This window comes from Canis lupus, chromosome 3 (genome assembly GCF_003254725.2).
Source record: "Canis lupus dingo isolate Sandy chromosome 3, ASM325472v2, whole genome shotgun sequence".
Classification (NCBI taxonomy): Eukaryota; Metazoa; Chordata; class Mammalia; order Carnivora; family Canidae; genus Canis; species Canis lupus.
Window position 1 is genome coordinate 71,905,103 of NC_064245.1, and position 18,857 is coordinate 71,923,959.

The 18,857-nt window shown below is 44.0% G+C and overlaps 1 protein-coding gene across 14 annotated transcripts in view; it reads left to right on the forward strand.

The window, feature by feature from the left end:
- The window catches only part of APBB2 (amyloid beta precursor protein binding family B member 2), a 375,499-nt gene that overhangs the window by 327,352 nt on the left and 29,290 nt on the right, over positions 1-18,857 (forward strand). Inside the window, exon 1 of one of the 14 annotated variants that reach the window (XM_035714473.2) lies at positions 10,153-10,264. The exons of 12 other annotated variants lie outside the window; for them this stretch is intronic. The gene's annotated coding sequence lies outside the window, so the exon portion shown is untranslated. Of the gene's footprint in view, positions 1-10,152; positions 10,265-10,660; positions 10,782-18,857 lie in introns of those variants that run through there. One more of the 14 variants, XM_025438370.3, reaches the window with a different exon arrangement.

Here is an 18,857-nt window from a genome sequence, read left to right on the forward strand (position 1 = left end):
AATTCTATTAAATTCCCCATTTAAACTATTTGGAGCAGTTTTTGTTCTCCTGGTTGTGCCCTGACTGATGAAGACTAGGTATGTGTTTACCATCATTATTATTGTTGTGCTTGTCGGGGCTGCTGTTGCTGTCTCATATACTTAAGAGGAAACTCTTCAGGAAACAGACTCAGAAGGTGAAGTGAATTAACCAGGATCCCACAGTTGGCTTGGAACGACCCCAGCATAAGATCTTTTTCACTAAATCTCTCCTGCTATCAAGCCTTTGGATGGGCTGGTATCTTCAACTCTAATTAGCCTGAAGTTACAGTGTGTTGCCAAAGGGCTTGCTCCCTTTTTGGATTTCCCACATATGGAAGAGATGTCTGCTTGGACCTGTGCTGAACACATAGCCCTCCTAAGGGCCAGTGACTACTTTGGAGTCACTAACTATCAGGTTGGGACTGACCTCACCTCATGTGGCTCTGCCACAGTTTGGGTGAAGGATAGGGATGGTAGTTAAAGCTCATTGATTATAAGCAACAGAAAACGATTTAAATGATCTTAAGCAAAGGACAATTTGATTGTCTTTTGGAACCTAGGGTGTGAGGTAATGTCAGGATTCACTTATGGTTTTCACTTTTTCATATGGTAAAAAATGGCCATTTTTTTCCTAGCCAGTCTAAAACTGTAGACTCTCAATTCCAAATTCCTGAGGGAAGAGACTCACCCAGCATAGGGTAGGCGCCCACCCTAGTCTAAATTAACTGGTCAGGTTTATTTCATGCAGGGTGTCAATCAGGAACCTGCTGTTCACCTAGGTTTGCATGGTGTGGTATTTCCCAGAAAGGGGGGCCAGGATGGTTAAGCTAACAAGTGTCCACTGTAGAGCTCATTTCAGGATTTCAAACAGCTTAATTAATCATCATGTGAATAGTAATGTCCATATTTGGGTGCCTGCCATTTGCCAAATAAGGTGCTAAATACATTATATCTAGCTTTGTTTGTTTTATTTTAATCCTTAGAACAACAGGTTTTATATGCCTTTTATAGATGAGGAGAGGCCAGAGGGAAAATTACGCATTTGTGTAATACAAAGCTGCACAGGCCAACCAAAAGAGTCTTTGCTTCTGGTGGGAATTAAAATATGTCCACTTAGAGGGGCAACACAGGTTAGCTAATGCTGATCAGAAGTTGTGATTAGTGGCTAAGTGTACCTTTGATTGCCAGGAAAAGCAGTGTGGGTACACATCAAAGTAGTTTAATATTTGTATAAGAAGTACATTTTAAAATAAGAGGTCCTTGGTGGGTAAAAATAATAAAATAGCCCTTTGATGATTAAAAGGATTGATTTGATCCAGCCCCCAACCTTTGAAAAATAAGGAATTTTACTTAAAGTAAGTAATTTAGGTTCTTTGTGAGAAGTTCCTTCAACTTGTAAGATGATTCAGAGTTTGGAATTACTGATTCAGTCTGACTATATCAGGAGTGTTTAAATATACATTTTCCACTCGATTAATAAGTCATGAATTCATTTAATTTGTCATCAGTGCACTCAGGAACCATCAAAGTAGACTTTGAGCTGTGAGCATTTGCTTGTCTCCTTCTGGTTAATCCTGACACATCTTACATGCTATATTTTCCTAAAATTCTAAAAATGGGATTGCTTACTGTTAAAATTGACTGTTGGCTTCTTGTGCTCCTAAAGAAAAAATTATAAAACTTGGTTAGATGTTGTGGTTTCCCCTCATTTCCTCAAAGTTTTTTCTGCATGAGTGGAGAGAGTGGAATCCATGATCTAGATGACCAGTGATGCCCAAACTTGAGCCACGTCACAATCAACTGTAGGTCTTGAGAAAGTACCCACGGCTGAGTCCCATCCTCAGAGTCTGTAATTCAGAACTGTCTGGGAGAGGACCTGAGAACTTGCACGTCTAACACATTCCCTAGTAAAGCTGATTTTATCGTGGCCCACACTTGGAAAGCCACCACTGGAGGCTGAGATCAGGCGTGAATGATTTCAATCTTGCAGCTTTAAGAGGAGGCAATGGGGATGGCAGATTTAAATAATCAGTCTGTTCAGTCAGAAGGCAGCGATTCTTACGAGGAGCTCTATCTGGAATATATGAGTTTCCTTTCGTCAAGGGGGAAAGATAATGCACAGAGGAGGGTTTACTATTATGATAAGGAAGCTTAAAATCTTGGGCCCCTTTCAAGGCCCTGGGAGAGGGTTTAGTAATGAGTTTATGTGGTTTTTGTAAAATTTGCAAAAGGAGAGTATTTTTGTATTATTTTTCTTAAAGGAAGCCCCAGAAATTATCTGAGCTTTAGCTTCCGTGAAAATGAATCAACTCTCTGATACTTCATTAGTATAATTAACTCATATATATGAAAAGAGTATAGTTTGCATGAAAGAGAAGGTTCTTGTAGGTTATGCAATCTATAAGTGCCACAAATGAGGATAAAAGAGGACACCATCTCAGAGGACATGAGCCTCATGCATGAACTTTGTGTGGCACTGAATTTAATTGAATGAGCTTAGACAGATGAAAATCCAAGTCGATCTTAACTGGCTCACTAAATGATCAGCTTGCTGATGTGCTCTATGTCTTATTTATTTTCTGTTTATTTGTGACAAGAGCAGAAGATTTGGAGAACAAGATGGGTGTGAGTTCTGGTTTCACCTCTTATAAATAAACTCACTCATTGTGTCAGATCCTATTTTGTCTGTCTGTGAAAAGGAAATGGTAACAATTTGCCAACTTAATAGAGCTCATAGGATAATGAAATGATGGATATGAACAGACATTTGTTCCTATCTGAAGATACAGAACTGTTCGTACGTGAAGATATAAAGTGCTGCATACATATTAGTAATTAGTAGTTATACCAGTCCACGCAAATAGGACACGAATAGATCATATTAATTGAATGACCAAAGGGCCATTCTGCTAGATCAAGATCTGCAAAACTTTTCCATAAAAGGCTAGATGGTAAATATTTTAAGTTTTGTGGGCATCCTGCCTGTGTCTTAACTACTCAACTCTGGCACTGTTAGGCAGAAGCAGCCCTCAACCAGATCTAAATGAATGGCTGTGGTCATGTTCCAATAAGGTTTTATTTATGAAAACAAGCAGAGCTCTGCTAGATAATGGACCCAGACTCCTTCGAAATGCCATTCGGAGGCATTCACCATCAGGAACTCCTGCTGAGCATGAAGATAAAACAGATCCTAGCAGTCATACATGATGTTTTTATTTCAACTCCACGCCGAAGGATAAGAATGCTGGCAGATTTTTTCTGCTTTGCTTTCCATAGTTTCCTGACATCGCTGATACCTCTTGGAGGGGATGGGGGCACTTAAGTGGAATGGGGAAGGCAAAGTGTGGAGGAGGGATTCAGGGGTAAGTACAGATGAGGGTCAGAACCTGCTTCCTGACACTGGAAGTGGTGATTACAGGATAAACCCCTGTTCAGACTCTCCTCTGAGATTCAGCCTCAACAGCAAGCTCCTAAGAGCAGTTTTGTGATCACCAAGAAATCAAGTGGTTCTACTTTATAATCTCTTAGTTATTTTTTAAAGATCACTCATGTACTCAGGTCTGAACTTCGGAAAACTGAAGTAACCCAAAGGAGTTTTAGGATGGGTTTCATCCATAGACAGGTGCCTTTTCATCTTAAAGCGGATGTTAAGGGGCGCCTGGTGGCTCAGTCAGTTAAGCGTCTGCCTTTGGCTCAGGTCATGATACCAGGGTCCTGGGATTGAGCCCTGCATTGGCTCCCTGCTCAGTGGGGCGCCTGTTTCTCCTCCCTCTCCCCTTGCTTGTGCTCTCTCTCTCAAGTAAATATAATCTGGTTTTTAAAAAGATTGTGTTTATTCATGAGAGACACAGGGAGATAGGCAGAGAGAGAAGCAGGCTACCCAGGAGCCGGATGTGGAACTCAGTCCCATGACCCTGGGATCATGACCTGACCCAAAGGCAAAAGCTCAACTATTGAGCCATCCAGGTGCCCCTAAATAAATAAAATATTTAAAAAGGAGGGAGGGGAGTTCATCATGAGCCATGAATTTTCTATAAGCATTCACATGTAGGTTTTTGTGTGAATATAAGTTTCCACTTCTTTTGGGTAAATACCCAGGAGTGGGATTGCTGAGTTGTATGGGAAGGATACGTTTAGCTTTATAAGAAACTGCCAAACCACTCTTTGAAGAAACTACCATTTTGCGTTCCCAGCAACAGTGTAAGAGTTCCAATTGCCCAGCATCCTCAGCAGCACTTGGTATGGCCACGTTTTCATAGGGTTTTGTTGCTGTTATTTTAGCATTCTACAATATGTGACGTGGTAACTCATTGTACTTTGAATATGCATTCCCTAGTGAATAATGATACTGAGCATCTTTTACGTGCTTATGAAAACCATATATCTTCTTTGGTGAAGTATCTGTTTAAATTTTTGCCCATTTAAACACTTGGGCTGTTTTTCTTATTATTGGCTTTATTCATAATTGCCCCAAACTGGCAACAACACAAATATCCATCGCTAGTAGATGGATAAACAAAGTGTGGCACATCCCTACAATGAAATTCTCAGCAATAAAAAGGAATGAACCCAACTGGTACACTCAACAATTATGCTAAGTGAAAGAAGCAAGATTCTAAAGCTATGTATGGTGTGATTCCATGTATTACATTTGCAAGAAGACAAAACTACAGGGACAGACACCAGAGCAGTGGTGAACTAGAGGTGACGGAAGTAAAATTGACTTCAGGAACTTCTTTTTGCCTCTCTCTACCTACCCCCTTACCCCAGTCCCTACCCCCTTACCCCAGCCCCCACTTTCCCAACCATGAATTTAATATCAGTTTAAGTTTGAATTTACAGAAACATGCTTTTTCTCTAATTTTAATTGTGGAAGTTGCCAGACAGCAGGCATTTCACTGGGCCCTCATGCTTTCAGGGCCCATGCACCTCCTTGCAATCCTGCCTGCCAGGGGGTTGCATAGGGACATGGTTGAGCAGATGCATTTTAAGAACTGAACCAGTTCTAATAGGATTCCGAATCATGGAGGGTAATGATTTATGCTTACTTCCCACCACCTAGCAGTTGAGATGTGATGTTGGGGGAAGAGGGAGAAGTCAAATTTCTTCATAGTACAGTAAATGCCAGGGAAGTGCCCACTGCCTTTGGTCTAGTGGGAGGTTGTGTCTGCTGAATATTGCATGCGGGAAATGAGCTCTGCTCCCTGACTAGGACTTGGAAATGTCTTCCACTTATAAAAAATTTTGTTGTGCCCAGGCTATTATAAATAGCCTTTGCATTTTATAAGGGCAGAACATGAAGACTTCAGGCCATTGGACCGGAGAAATTTTTTTCTCAAAATTTTCATTGGAGCACACTGCTGTCAAACCTGGAGGTTTTTTAGAATAAAGCCCTCATCCTTATGTGAGTTACAAGCAAAGCTTCTGCTGTATCTGATGTTTTATGGGGCAGTCGAGGTTTTCTTTTAAAAAGTCATGTTATGGCTTTCTCTAAGAGCAACCATCAGGTAACACAGTCCTTTAAAATAAGTCAGGAAATACTACTCCCAGTGCAAACTTCTCTGGCTGTTGTTGTTCAAATTAATGCAGATCTGAGTTTGCATGCATCCTTCTTGCTGTTTGTCATTGTGGCCATGGTTGGGCTAATTTACATCTGGATTCTTGCCACTCAAAGCAGAGTCTCTGGACTAGAGCATCAGCATCACCTGGGAGCTTTTTAGAAATGCAGGTTCAACCCCAAACCTACTGAATCAGAGTTGGCATTTTAACACATCCCCAGAGAATGCATTTGCACACTGAAGTTCAGAAGGTACTGATCTAGGTCAAGGGCCTGCCCAAACATCCCACCTGGTCTATTGAAAACTTTGTTGGGATCATGTGTGACCCCCACAAGTGCATCCTCAGTGAATTCTCCTGATGTCCAGGTAGGTGTGAGTGTGGGTGCAAGCCACTTTACTATAATGAAATTAATTTATTAAGTGCTCCCTGCTGAGCTGGGCATCGAAGATACCAAAAACAAATAGTCACGGTTGAGTTTCCAGGAGCTCAGAGTGTAGTCAGGGACACAGAAGAAGCCACAACATTGCACTGTCCATTCTCTTTATCTGTGTCATTTGACTTCCTTCATCCACACAGTCCAGTCCCATCTCTGGAAACTTTCTCAATGTCCAGCCGCTGGCCACCTGCCTCTGAAGATCTTTCAGGTGCATACATGAAAAGAGCGAGGGGTCACCCCAGACCTACTGAATCATACTCTTGGGCTGAGCCCTGACATCTTCATTTTAATGATTACCATGCACATTTTAATATGAGAACCACTGACCTGGGTGCTGCCTTTATAATCTTATTGATTATAGAATGTGATACAAAAGAATGTTCAATACAACTTCATATATAAGAAATCATTTGGAGTTTTCCTTGTCCTAAATTCAGGGAGAGTTCCTACTGGCCTCTCAGTTCAAAGCTGCTTTTATCTTTGGGTGAGACAATGCAAAGATCTTTGTGGATGGTATTCAAGGATTCTTTGAATTCATATTTATATATTTTCTAGCAGCATGTTTTCTAGGAGCAAATCAAAATGCTTTGTTCTATAATGAGTTAACAGCGTGAACATTGTTATGACAATCCTGTGACTTTCTTGTTTAATGTTTATATTCATCTAATCAAACAAATTGAAATTGGATTATGGCTGTTGCACATTATAGCAGTTATTATCCAGTTTAAATGCAGGTCTGAAGGAAATAAAATTGATTTTTCTATGCTACTTGGGGACATCATAGGTTATTAGTGTGCTAGTTGAATTTTCAATTAGGTTTGTATGGAGGAGAGAAAGATTGGTGGTTGTGTTTATTTTATTTTATTTTCTTAATGTATTATGTAAATAAACTGTAATATTTCATTCTAATTAGGGAGTCAGATGACTTTTAAAAGTTTGGTGATCTGCTTCCATACTTTTATTTAAAGCATGTCAGGTTTTTAAAGTGGATAATAATTTTGAGGAACATTTTTATTTTTAAAAAGAAAATAATAGAGTTGCACACCATTATAACAGCTACTACAGTTAACAGCTATTTTATTTTTCAGGGAATGAACTGCAGTATGTACCAGAATTTCATAGATGGCTGAACCTATGTTTTTTTAAGATTTTATTTATTTATTTTGAGAGAGAGAGATAGAGAGGGAGAGCATGAGCAGGGGGCGGGGCAGAAGAGGGAGATGGAGAAGCAGATTCCTCCCTGAGCAGGGAGCTTGGGCTCTATCCCAGGACTGGAGATTACAACCTGAGCCAAAGGGAGATGCTTAACTGACTGAGCCATGCAGGTACCCCTGAACCTATCTTTCTATACACCAAACCTTTAAATTTTAAAAATTGCCTTCTGCAAATGCCTTTTGTGTACCGGCTCTGTGTAAGCACCACATTCTACACCAGGGATTCAGAGTTTATCTAACATAGGTCATTCACAAAAACATTTCAATACACTGACTGCTGTTAAAGCAGAGCAATAAGCCAGAGAACACAATTGGCAAGAAAGAATGATGGGCCCTGGCAAGTAGGAAAGGGCTTCGTGGAAGAGGCAACTTTTGATCTGGCCTTGACTCAGAAGTAGGAGTTGGCAAAGTGAAATTTTATTCTTTAAATTGTAAAGGCATTCCATGTTCATTACATGCTCATTTTAAAAGTACCTATAGAAAAAAAATTCATTTATTAAATATGATCAATACTCAATGTATCAAACACTAACTGTGTATTAGGAAATGTGCCTGATACTGAGAATACAAGAGGGAACAGTCCACCAGACCAGCCTTTGATTCACTAATTCACTGGAAAGACGGAACCCACTATAAGCTATTATACTCACAGTTATGGTTCATTACAGCTAAAAGATACACATGAAAATCAGCCAAGAGAAGAGGTGCATAGGGCAGAGTGCAGGAAATATCCAGACACGGAGCTGCAGTTGTCCTCTCCTGTGGAGTCATGGACTGTATAACTTTTCCAGGATCCATGTGTGACAGTATGCACAGAGTATTGCCAACCAGGGAAGTTCATCTGAGCCTTGGTGTCCAGGAATTTTATTGGGGCTCCATCACATAGGCATGGTTGATGATCCGTGTGGTTGACCTCAGTCTCAAGCCCCTCCAGAGGTGGCATTGATGCCACATAAGCCAAAGCCCCTACCTAGGGCCAAAGCCCCTAGTCTAGATCGTTAGACTATCTAGTGTGACCCAAGAGCTGCAGGCAAACAGAAACACAAGTGTTAGGTCCATGGTCTTAGAGATTACTACCACAAGCCAAGACCCTCTTTGACCAAGGTTGAGTTCTTTACAGGAACAAAACCAGACACTACAATCATGTATATAAGCCTCACCATAAAATGAAGGAGAAGAGGACTGTAAAGAAAAAAATCCAGGATACTGGGGAATGGAGGAGGTAAGGGTGTAGAACTGCCTGGTAGGAAGATTTTCCTCAAGGAAATGGACTGAGATATGGAGGGTGAAAGGGATTAGCCAGGTGAGCAGTGCAGTGAAGAACATTTCAGAAGAAGGAAACAGATGGTGCAAAGGCTGAGATGGAAAGGAGCTGGGCATGTTCCAGAAACTAGGAGATGAGGCTGGAGTAAAGAGAAGAAAGAGGGAACGTGATTGCAGTGTTGATTAGAGAGAGAATCAGGACCAGATCCCTGGTGGCCTCAGAGACCCTGGAAATGATTGTGGACTCTATCTCCAGTCAATGGAAGAGCATTTTCGGGTTTTAAAGCCTGAGCACGGCTCCTCGGGTTTGTGATTTGTGACACACACGTGTGGCAGCCCTGAGAACAGCCAGTTGGGAATGAGTGGGACCAGGGGGACTGTTGGAAGACCACTTCAACCATCTAGATGAGAGAAGACGGTGGCTAGAACTAGGTAGGAGGCGGTGGAGTTGGAGAGAGGGGGATGCGTCTGAGAGAACAGTGGTACGTAGAGTTGGCAGGATTTGTCAAGCATGACATCCCTGCGAGCACACCCTCAGCTGTCACACTGTGTTGTCACCTTTGGGCATCTGGCAGCTCTGGCTGATGTGTTGTTTCCGCCCTGCTGTAGGCAAGTAACCACACTCACTACAATTATGTGGAAGGGAGGGAGGAAGGGAAGAAGGGGTGACAGGTGGGATTCTGTGAATTCATGTCTGCAGATTCCGTGATGCCTATTCCGACTGCTGAACCCCACGCCCCAGACTCACCCCCCACCTCCGGGTTAGGCTGTGTTCCAAACAGTTGTGGTTGCCGGAGCAGCTAAGTGTAAACAACTTTTCTAAACAGCTGAGGTATTTACTGGTCGTAGATCCGGATATACCCTAAGTTAGAACATGTCCCCCTTGAAAAACAACGGATAGCCAGAGAGCCAGGCATTTAGGAAGAGCTTAATAAGTGTTGCACAAGTGAGTAGATGTTTAATCTGCTGTTAAAACATGAACATTAAGAGTTGCCAGTACACCTGTGATGTGTTTTACTAAAATCAGACAAAACCTCCTAGTTGCAGACTCCCTTCATTCTCTATGTGTATCTCATAAGTTCCGTGCATGGTACTTTGAATATAGCCTATTTCATTTTGTTAAATCGTCCAAACATCTTGCCCACAAACAAATAGTAAAGTGCTCTCCGTAGACACAGAATAAAGACGGTAAGGAGACCTTGGATTCTTCTTTCAAGCTCCATTTTAGTGACTGGCCAGCACTCATTTAAAATGCTGTCGCTTGGCCAACTGGACACTTTCCTGCTTCTGTGTATGGGGTCTCTCCACTAGAGGTGACAGTGTTGGGGTGCCAGGGTCATCGTGGCTCCAAGTCAGCACTAAACAAAAGGTGCCCTAAGAGAGGGCACCTCTCTTGGAAAGGTGTGTCGGGGCCAACTACCTGCTGGTAAGGGTTTCGTGTAAATTGGCAGGGAAATCTGCCAAGGATACCTTTGAGCTCAGTTCCAAACTGGCTGCCAGATTTTTCAAACTACAGTTTGCCCCTGCTTTGGACACTGCAGAGGCTCTCCGGCCGGCCGTGCGTGCCAGTGGGCCCTCCCCTGCCACCCCTGCCACCACCTGCTCCACCCCCCTCTCCCCGCCGACCCGCCCCCCCTTCACGGACCCGGCTGGATCTATTAGGAACCAGAAAAACCGAAAAGCCCAGGGCGTCGACTTCGCAAAGCGGCTCAGCGGGATCCGAACGAACTTCCCACGTCCCGAGGGTCCCGCGTTCGTGCTGGACTCGGGGGTCTGTCGCGGGAGGAGGGCACTGTGCCGGCCGCCCTGCGCGCCTCGGGCCGGGTCCGGGCAGCCGCGAGCACCTGGCGGGGCCCCGGGGGCGCACCTGGCGGGGGGCGGGGCTGGCGGGGCGGCTCCTCCCCGGCAGCCAATGGGCGGCGGCGGCGGCGGGGGCGCGGGGGGCGCGGGGGGCGCTCGCTGCAACTTGAGGCGAGGGGCGGCGGCGGGTGGGGAGGGGCGAGGGGGCGCCCGGGAGGCCACGGCGGGCCTTTGTCTGCAGGTGCGGGCGGAGGTGACGAGCGGGGACCGAGGCGGGCGCCGGGGCCCCCGGGACAAAGGCTGCGCCCTCCGCGCTGGTCGCGGCGCCAGCGAAGTGCCGGGGCGGGGAGGGGCGAGGGGTGAAGGGGGGGCGGGCGGGGAGGGGCGAGGGGGCGCGGGCTGCTGGGATGCTCTGCGCTGGGCGTCTGGCTTGCGGCCCCTGGGTACCAGGATTGAGTAAACGAGCGCCTTCATCTCACAGCCCTCCGGTGAGTCCTACATTTGCGTCTTCTTGTCTGTTAACGAGTGAAAGAAATCCTGGCAGCATCTGGGCAATCCAGTTTTGGGGTTGAAACCAATGTTGTTTGGTGTAGAAAGACTGCGCATTTGCGAATGATTGTAGTCCTAGGATTGAGAATATGTGGGACTCCCATGTGAGAAGAGGTTCCAAATTCCCCAAATGTAGAAAATCAGCCAACCTGTCACCTCCTTGCTCTTGGCAATCAAAAAGGAGTTTTTGGTGGCTTTTTTTTTTTTTTAAAGAAAAACGTGATGGAAATATCGCGTACATTTGACTGGATTCTGGGGGAGTCTGTGCCTTCTCTCTCCATTATCTGTTTCCCTGTCCCAGTATTGTAACCAGGCACATCTATCTATCGATTCCCTAATTAATGCATGGCTGTGAATCTTCATTACTGCCTTGGGTAGGAGAAGGCGGAGGAGCAGGCAATCCCATTAGTCTTTTTCTTTCCTTTTATAACCCCAGACGCAGCCTGGTTTGACTTGAATCCTGAATGGTGGGTTGTGTCCGCTTTCCCCGTGTTCTCTTTTTGGTTTCCTTAAACTATTGGGCAGTTTCTCCTTCAGCCTTACTCCGCCACGAAAGCAGTTTGCAAGTTTTCTCCCTAAAGTTCAAAGCTTTGCCACTGCCTTTCAGTTGGTACTGCATTGTGAAAGGAATTATTTCATGTCCTGAAGCCTTTCCCAGGGACTTAGAAAGCATAACGTATTGTGAGAAAAACAACCGTAAATCCCCATTTTGTCCATAATTTTGTAAAAGTTATTGATGGTCGTGTTGTCCAAGATGAAATGTAAATAAAAAGCTGAATGGGGGAAAGACATAAGGCATCAGCCCTTATCATCAAAGAAAAGTGTCATTGTTCTTGGCTCAGCGGTAAGTGAGGCTCAGAGTGAAGGCACAGGCTCTGTGCTGGGTGGGTCAGAAACCCCTTTTGTGGCACCTAATGCGTTAATGAGTTCCTCTATTGTTATAATAAGTCCTAACTTGTGAGCAATGGGGATAATTTATTTAATAAGTATTTATTGAACACCTGCTATGTGTTCAATAAATGCGACAAGTACCTACTTACTTTCTTGGAGCCCACATAATGCTGTCAGAGGACCCATTTCAGATCCTTTGAACTGGAGCACACCTGAGAGATAGTATGGATAACACTGAGGTGAGGCAAGAGGATGTTGCTGCAGGCTGCAGCCTTAGAGGTCTGCTGAGCCCAGGGCTGTGGATGCACACCAGTGAGGTCAAGGTCACCTCCTCTCCAAGGGTGGAGGTATTAATCAGATGGTTGGTGGTTCAGTCTTTCTGCACTTGCATCTCTTGACCGTGGATACCTCTCAGAGGAGTCTGGAACTGCAAGGAGGGCCAGAAGTTGAGATCTAAGAGAGTTTGAAGAGGGGTGTTTTTTATTTGGATGTGGTCATTCCAGTCTGTTTCAAAAACTATCAGTCGTGCAGCCTCCTGGTCTCACCTGGACAGCTTTCATCTTGAACAACCCCTCAGGGAAGTGAATTCCATTTGGTACCACTGACTGAGCAAAGCTTTTCATCTGGCCACGGTCTCCCAAGTGTGAAGAAGGGACTCGTAGATTTAAAGACCTGGAACACAGTTGGAAAATCCCCTATTTACTTCCTCTGTACTTTTCATGTGTTTTTTTTTTTTTGGCGGGGGGGGTTGCCTTTCTTGGTTTTTCTTAGAACATATTGATGATATATAACTTCTTACTCATCTGGGTTTCCAGACTTTAACACACATCCCTACGGTTACATGAAAACATGCTAAATAGTAGTGTAAATTATTCTTTCCTAAGTGCCTCTTTTAAACACAGCATATAATATTTTTGAGAAATTCTTAGACCTTTGGATTCTTCTAATCTTAATATAGTACCTGGCCTATGTGGCTCTCCATAATTGGATTGTTGAGTGAGCAGATGAATTAATATAGATGAAAATACTTCATTTTCTCTTTGGAGGGTTTAACTATGACCATCACATGTACTTGGCATTTATAATCTCTAGATTATCTTGCTGTTCAGCAGATACGGAATGTCTGTGTTTCAGGCGTCTTGTGAGGTACGCAATGAATGAAACGGTCAAGGTACAAAGAGGCAGGACATAGGCTGGAAGAACAATTTAAGAAGCATGATGATATAGATTACAAAGCTCCATGAGAATGGTCAGTTGCTCAGAGAATGCAAGAGTAGTTCAGTGGGGAAAGGGGTCACCAAGCGGCAGTCTATTGTAGGAGGTGACATTGGAGCTGAACAAGAAGGCTAAGAAGAAGCCAGGCAGGTGGGGATCCGGTGGAGAGCTCTGAGGAAGAGGGATGGCGCAGTGTCTTCAAGGATCAAAGCGGAGGGCAGCATAGCTAAAGCCAGGAGCAAGAAGGCCTGTGGTATGCCCTGGGGCAGAAGAGATCAGTGGGGACAAGATGATCTGGGGCTTTCAGGCTGTGGTCAAAGGTTTAGGTTTTCTTTTTAATGCCATGAGAAGCCTTTGAAAGGTAATAACCAGGGCAGTGCCATGACCTAATATTTTGTAAGAAAAGATCTCAGTGAATGCGGTTGGGAGAATGGAAGTTAGGAGCACAAGTGGAAGCTGAGGGACCAGCTAGCAAGTCCCACTCCAAGAAGAATCAGAGTTGTGGTAGAGAGAATGAAGAGAAGTGGGTTGTGGAGACTGAATGGGCAAGACTGACTATAGCAGAAGTGGAAGGGGGAGTATTCTAGGACACCCCCTGGATTTTTAGATTCATTGTTGATTTCTGTTTGAAATCCACAGTATAAGAAATAAAGCCTGTTTAAGGACTAGTTATTAAGCAACGGAGCAACTCAGTTTCAATTTCTGTTGTATCAAGACCCTGACTTAATTAGGGCTTAGTCTCCATTGTGGGTGAGCGGACCTGTCCAGTGGAGTGCTGTGCATATAGCCATTTGTCCAGGATGTTTTCAGCCTTATTGCCCTGACTGTCCTTCTCAACTGGTATCAGACCTTTGAGCATTTTCTTTTTTCTGTCATAAAAAAATAAAAGATCAACGTAAGAAAAAAGATAAGTTTTAAGCTTTAAGTCCATATGGAATTAATCTACCTTTGCTCCAGTTTTATAAGAAACCTTTGATAATTGCATTTGAAGTTACCTATTTCACGTGGAACATTCTTCAGAGTCCCAACAACTGATGTATTGTCGCAAACAAAATTTGTTCCAAATGTATCTCAAATCAGAAAGAGTAAAATTCCTTGGGAACCTTGCAGAAAAATCACTGAGCACTCTGTGAGCTAGTAAAGCCATTTCCTTGTACCTGTAAAGTATGGAAATGAAGTCTCTGATTTCTGATGGGATTTTTTTCTGCACCCTCCCACCTTCACATTCACGAACTCAAAAGCTTATAGTCTTTGTCAGTTAACTTTGGTTCTGAAACCAACTTTGGTTTGGTTTTGCCAAAAAAATACCGATGCAGAAGATATTCCTTCCGTAGTCAGTCGGAAGTTGAGGCTTGAGGAGGGGTGGAAGTGACTGGGGCAGCCAGCCCTTCTGACCCAGATGCCTGGACTAGTCACCCTGGAACATGTAAGCTTGTCTGGGGATGAATAAATTATGACAGTTGAAATAATTATGATCGAGGAAAAGCAGCCACAGAGAGCACAGTTGACAGTTGGGGCTGCTTTGGCCTGCTTCTGTCATGTTAGAGCGTGCATCTGTCTGCCAGGTTACATGAAAATGCTGTTTGCAAGAAGTCCAGTGTGATTTCTGCCCCCCTGAGTTCCCCTGCTCCACTCCCCTGCTAAAAACACATTCACAGCCTGCATGCGACCTTTTTGAAATAAGAGGTTGAGGCAGAGCTGCATATTGATTCTGACTCTCACGTGGAGTGGGGTGTACGTGTAGGATTTCAGTTGAGTAAGAGGTGTTTTGGGTCCTGAAGAAGCTACAGATTGGAAGCGACTCTCATTCCTGCATCTGGATGGAATGGTTTGTAGGTGGCTTTGGAGCCTGTCACCTGCAGCAAGGATTACTCTAGTGTCTGAGGGCTGCCGTACAGATTTAGTGTGTGCTTGGTTTAATGCTCTGCTCTTACCATCTTGCAGTTCTTCATTTCTTCACACGGAGCCTCCCCTTTTCATTTTGCACTGGGCTTCACAAATTATTTAGCTGGTACTGATTTCAGTATTTGTCTATATAGTACGTTGCTCCCTTGAATCAGGTTGTCATCTAAGCAGGGTTTTGGCACTTTTTCTGGAAAAGGCCTGATATGAATATTTGTGGCTTCTTGGGCTTACATCATCTTCATTGCAGCTACTGTTCCACAAGTTCTGTTCTCCTAGCACAGGAGCAGCCGTAGACGATGGGAAACGAATGGGGGTGGCCATGTCCCAGTGACACTTTATAAAAACAGATAGGGAGCACGGATGATCTGTGATCCTGGGGTCATGGTTTTTCACCTCTGATTTAAAAGATCCATGTAGAGCCCCCAACGACAGCTGAAAGAGGGACCTTGTCCTTCGAAAGTAAGAAGGTTTGGTCGCTTTGGGCCAGCAGTGGGGTACTTCCGTGACAAACTAGTATTCAAACAGCCAAGCCCACACTAAAGCTTCTTCTAGGTGGTGTGTCTATTACATTTGTCAGATATGGACAAATCTGGACAATAAAAGGAAGGTAAATTCAGGCAGTAAGAACAGAATGCTATTGTAATGGGATTGTGATTTTTTGTTTGTTTGTTTTTTTTAAGATTTCTTTTGTTCTTTGGAAAAGAAAAAAGAGGCTGGAACAAAGAGACTAGCTGCATAGAAAAGGGAACCTTACTGAACAGGAAATATGGATATTCTTTCAAATTGTATCAGAAAGTTAACTCCTGCTAAGATCCCTCTGGAATGCTCTGTGATGCTTCATGGTATATAGCTCTCCGTAGGTCCTCTGTCTCGGTATATATGGAAGTGTGTTGTCTGAGGTCTTTTTCCTTAATGATAAGCAATGGTTTATTTCTTTTAGAGTTCAAACATAAAGAAAATTATCCAGGGAGTTGATAAGTCCCGATAAAAATCAATATACAATGGAAATTTATATATTGATTTCTTCAGGAGCAGGGGAGCCATTTTTCTTTTAGACAAATGTTCTGAAGAAGGAATCTAGTTAGGGGCTCTGGAAAACACTGTTGTTTCTGCTGGAGATGATCAAAGTATAGATTTGCCTCACTTTCAGATAGAGTCACAAGAGATGGATAATCTTTTCAGAACTCTCCTCCTGCCGGCTCACATGAAATATGTTTTATTAACATTGTTTTAGATGACATAAAAACCGAATATGAGCTAAAGTCATTTTTTTAAATGCCATCTGCAGTAAACAATAGCAAGTGAAAACAAAATGCAGCCAACTCCCGGTTATTCCCAGCATCGGTACCTTGGGTTCCTACAAAATTATTAGAAGTAAGGGCGGGGGGTGAGGGGTAGTTCTTTGTGTACTCTATTTAGTTATTTCATTCATTCAAAAATATGTATTGATTACGTGGCGCTGTGTGCCAGGAGGTGGTGAGTGAACACAGCAGGAAGAGTTCCTGCTCACACAGATTTGACTCTTTTCTGGGGTAGAAGCAAGAACAATAAAAGAGAGTAGTTTCGACAGCTGCAGGTGTTGACCATGACTGGATAGCCCAGAGTGCTTTTCTGGATGTGATGACAATAAGGAGGAATCCTCCAGAGGAGACCTGGGGGGCAGAGGCGACCCAGGCGAGGGAATACTGATGACAGAAGTTCCAAGGTGGACACAGGCCATGTGTGTTTTGAGAACAGAAGGATGGGAGTGTGGCTGGAGCCCAGCAGGCCATGGGTGAGGCCGAGAGGGAGGTCAATGAGATGGAGTCCGGGAGAGGATCAAAGCAGGGCAGCCACAGGATAATTGGCTGCTGTGTAGAGGACGAAACCCTTAGCCTCTGCTTGGGAAGGTTGTTTAGACCGAATCAGAGCACTTGCCCTTTGTCACCAGGTCCAGCTGTGGTGGAAACGAAACTCCAATAGGATAGAGAGAGGAGCAGAGACCTGAGACCACCTCTCTTACCGGAGGGGTGGGTCCTGAGGAGAGCCCACTAAGGGGGAGAGAGGTAGTCTCAGTCAGGTGCCAGGTGCTCTAGAACTACGCAACAACGGAGAAGAGACTGGGCAAGGGGACCTGCTGGTTCCATTTGTGGATCTACCACCTTCTATTGGTGGGGGTGTTGAGCCAGTTAAATTCCTTGCATCTTGGATTCCTTGTTTGTAATTCCTGCAGGTCGTGATGTTCTCCTGCAGGATTATTGTGTGGCTCGGCAATAACGTGCACTGAGAACAAAGCCTGGGTGGGCAGCAGGTTCAATAAAACAGGCACTGCCATGGTGATTTTGTTAGTGTTGTTGATGTTTATTTTTGTTTAGGTATCACCAACTTTACAGAGTGTCAGGTGTACTTGTATCCAGATGGAAGTTTCCAAAATGCAAATGATCAAATGTCTTGGCTCTTTGTGTTGGCTACACTAGCACTCCTGTCTGTGCAAAGAAATGGGGATTGGCTATATAGCGATAGCCTGAAATCCTCTTGAAAATTTAGGAACAGATTTAAGAATGTGCCCTACCTGAAGGAGGCCCTCCACGTGGCTGGGTGCATGGAATTGAGGGGAATTCACCCACAGACTCACCACGGTTCTAACTGGGAGTCTTGTCTATAACTTGCTGGTACTTCATGTCTTAGTGACACTTCTTGCATGGAAATCACTTTTCCAGCGTAGACCTGTCTTCTTCCCTGTTCTATGTCAGAGTCAGAGAGAAAGGAGCCTTCTGGGTATCAAGTTTTTGTTTTGTTTTTTTCCACCAGTACTTTCAGGAAGGAAGCCAGCCCATGGTTTCACAATTCAGGTACAATTTACATAATTTTGCTCTTTGATTATGCCCTAAACTTTATACCCTGAAACCGTAACATGGCATGAGTTATTTCTCCCTTGAGACCTAAATATAAGTTTATGTATATGTATTCTCTTTCCATAGATATTCAGAGAAGCAAGGTTGTTTTGTTGTGATGGTGGTTGATGCTTTACTGTAATACAGCTCAGATGAAAGCAGACACTTGTTAATTCTTGCTCACTTCAAACATGGACTTTAAACACACACACACACACACACACACACACACACCCCAAACTCATTTCCTGGTAGCTCTCAAATATCCCTTTTTCCCTCATTAGTAAGCTGACTGGTAACTATTGTGTTTTCTCTCCAGTGGCATGAGAAAGTCCTTTGTTTAGAAGAATGTGCCTTGAATTTCAATAACCTTACACCACTTTAGATCCTCATCTTCACACTTACTCCTGTTGGAACTCTGACTTGCCTGCATCTGCAAGTTAATAGGCCGTGTGGGCCTGGGGGGCAAGAGCAGGGAGGTGGGAAGGGAACTAGCTTGCAAAATCAGGCACACTCATCAAAGACAGGTGCCTATGTCACCATTTGGTCCTGGGAAGGACAGATCCTTTTCCTGAGCTGAATTCTCTTAAACTCCAGACACCAGATGGTAAATTTGCATAAATCCAGAATTCAGTTCAGTTCAGGGAGCTTTTACCTGCAGGATATGGATTCTAAAGGGGTCTTGAATGAGTTCCAGGGATTCTTGAACCTTCTCCCCATCCTGCTAGGGTTTGTGCATAAAATTCATGCACATTTCTTTCCGGGGTATTTTCATCAGCTTCCGAAAGCTTCCATGATCCAAAACAGGTTAGGAAACTTTCTCTCTGCAAAACTCCTCTTTGTCCACAATTGGTTAGCGCACTGCTCAGCATGCACACCGAGCCCCACATTGTGCCATCACACCATGACTCTTACATGAATTAATGAGTGTAATCCCCCCCCCCCTCCCGCAGAACTCTTAGGGGGTCCGTGCCACTATTATTCCCATTTCACAGATGAATAAACTGAAGAACAAAGAGGCAAAGGGCCTTGACCGAGGGCAGACAACTAATATGCGTCAGGGATAAGAAAGAAAAAAAAGACCTTGAAGCTAGGGGGAAAATAGCGAGGTTCCGGAGTTGATGTAAGACC